Here is a 2,835-nt window from a genome sequence, read left to right on the forward strand (position 1 = left end):
CTGATTGGACTACATAAACCCTTTGTTGATTGAACTATATAAATCCTTTGCTGATTGGACTACATAAACCATTTGTTGATTGCACTATATAAATCTTTTGCTGATTGGACTCTATAAACCCTTTGCTGATTGAACTACATAAACCATTTGTTGATTGCACTATATAAATCCTTTGCTGATTGGAGTATATAAACCCTTTGCGAGTTTTATCAAAATCTACTGCCAGTTCCTATTTGCCCATGGAGTAAACACGTTTTGGATTAGTTTTAATTCAGTTAACATCAATGTTTTGATTGATATTGCACCCAAAGAGTCCTTTTACACATATTAGGACGTGATGATGAGATGTTAGAAGAAATATAGTTCGAACGTTTGTCCACAATACAGTTTTCAATTACTGGCCCGATTTACATGATGTTTTTTTTTTTGTTTCAAAATGTTCCGTGTCGCCATGGGAAGGTTTAAAGCAACAGAAATCTCCGATTCCTTCGGCAAAAAAATGTTGCTAACAAAATTAAACATTTTTGCCACGTATATTTTTTCACTCAGATTGTTTTACTGCAGACATTTTGGATTCGTATTTAAATTGTCAATAAATCAGAAATCAATCATTGAAATTAGACAACTATTATCAAAGAGACAACTTGTTTAATTTTCCAATCATATTTTTAAAATCTAGAATTTATATAGATTCCATAAAAAATTTGATTACTTTATTATAATCCGAAGGCTTATATATTTATACATATTATATTAATATATATAGTATATATTTATATATTTCCGAAGCTCATTTGAGATATTTTGTTTTTAGACCTTAGACCAATATTACCTATGAGACTGCAAACATTTTTTGTTTTACGATTTCAGGGAAAATTGTATGATAGTATTTACTGGTTTACTGATATCTTTTAATGTGGATCTCTCGCTTTGAAGGCCGTTTCTGTTTGTAGGGCATTATAAATGTAAATCACAGTTGTAAATAAATGTTTTTTGAAGCCTCTTTTCAAACAAACCTCTAAATAAGGAATGTGGGCAAGGAAAATTACCCGGAAGGGATTTTTTTATAATAATTAAGTAATCACTCATTTAATGCAGTCAGCAATATGGTTTTCTTATTGTGTACAAATATGAAAATAATTTAAATAGTTATAATAAATATATATAGAAAATAAATATAATAATAATTTGATAGATAATAACCTTGCAATCTATTCCGAACATAGGCAGAAAATAATAATATGAATAATTAGCAACTGGAGCGAACACGTGTCCATTTTTTTAAAAATTAGAATCAGCTAAGGAACATTGATTAAAATCAGTGACTCATTCATCATGACCTTGTTATGTAAGTGTTTTTTTATTTATCACATGTTATTGGTGATATATCTTTAGTGCCTTCAGGTTTGTTTGATAGAGCGCGCTGCTTTTTGGGAAATGTTGCATCTCCAACCATTTCAATTTCCGACAAATGAAATTGTGAGCTGTCTCTTTTTGTTCTCCTCACTTCCTTTGGTAGTACCATTATAATAACTCACAAATACAACTCCATCTTCCAAGTTCAAAGAAAAGCTGAATCCTGCATTTTATAAAGGACAATTAACTAATCGAAGCATTGACAGTCTGCTACGGTATGTACAATTGTTCCGTGCACTATTGGGTTGTACGAACAATAGTTTGATTGACGAACAATAGTTCATTAACCGAATATAAATTCTTGAAATAATAAAACTACGCAATTTTGGTGACAAAGGAAAACGATACAGGCATTGGGAAAGAAGATACTCATAGATTAACACTATGCCAGAGTTTTGTTGTAATGTCAATTTTAAAGGAATGTCGTCTTTAGTAAGCAATTTATTGAATTCGGAAAGTGCGTGCACCCACTAACATTCAATAGAAAATAATTTTATTTAGATACAATTTCTCATTAGCAATATATATACAGAATAATTTAGGAAATAAAGTGAACCCACTAACATTTAATAGAAAATAATTTTATTTAGATACAATTTCTCGTCAGCAATGTCCATACAGAATAATTTAGGAAATAAAAAACAAAGAAACTCCGGAAGACTTAAGCAAAATAAATATTGTGCCCGTATATAATTAGAAGCAATTAATCAATGAACAGTGTGTTAATTAATAAATATATATTTGATCCAGCTTGTTGAATTAATTTTCCAAGTAAGCTAGGAGTTTAATTGGCATAGACATGGTTTTAAATATTTTCTATAGGCTAACTCAAAGGTTATAACTCACCTTGCAGCTACCTGTTTATCGAAAAGGGAAGGTTTCCGACCACTTGCTAATCCTTGGTTCGAATCGATCTCATCAACCAGGGCTCCTTTCAAACTAAAACATGTTTCCAAAATAAAAAAACTTGTCAGGCACAATTATAACATGCTAATGCTAATTAAAAATATTTTAAAAAAATTTCTATCATCGAATTAAATGAATATGTTTTTTCGGTCCATTTGGTAACTAAACGAAATATAACTGTTTGTAAAAAAATGAAACGAACATATTGACAGAGAGAACTTGGACGAGGAGGACAGAACTAGACCTGATGTTTCTACTCGACCATCATTTTATTAAATTATTTTTACATTATCCCCACCTTTTATTTCAACTCCTCACACTTGAACTAATATTAGCGTAATCTCTTAGTGAATGAAGGCTACTCAACGCTCCATTAGCTAAGTTAATTGAATTTTTCCACAACGACCACCCAACCCTGAAAATAGTGTGCCGAGTATCATTTGATAGGATTAATATGTTTTCTACCCTTGGCTCTCTTTGGGGCCCATTCCAACTTGCAGCCAGCCGAATGAC

At 31.0% G+C, this 2,835-nt stretch overlaps 1 protein-coding gene across 1 annotated transcript in view; it reads right to left on the reverse strand.

Moving 5' to 3' along the window:
• LOC106679599 (ankyrin repeat and SOCS box protein 3) overlaps positions 1 to 2,623 on the reverse strand; it is a 17,650-nt gene extending 15,027 nt beyond the window's left edge. The window contains exons 1-2 of the mRNA XM_014418849.3: positions 2,525 to 2,623; positions 2,263 to 2,355 (exon numbers count right to left, since the gene is read on the reverse strand). The gene's annotated coding sequence lies outside the window, so the exon portion shown is untranslated. The remainder of the gene's footprint in view (positions 1 to 2,262; positions 2,356 to 2,524) is intronic.
• Between the last annotated feature and the right edge of the window lie 212 nt (positions 2,624 to 2,835).

Source organism: Halyomorpha halys, unplaced genomic scaffold (genome assembly GCF_000696795.3).
Source record: "Halyomorpha halys isolate HHAL.00 unplaced genomic scaffold, Hhal_1.1 Scaffold210.1, whole genome shotgun sequence".
Lineage (NCBI taxonomy): Eukaryota > Metazoa > Arthropoda > Insecta > Hemiptera > Pentatomidae > Halyomorpha > Halyomorpha halys.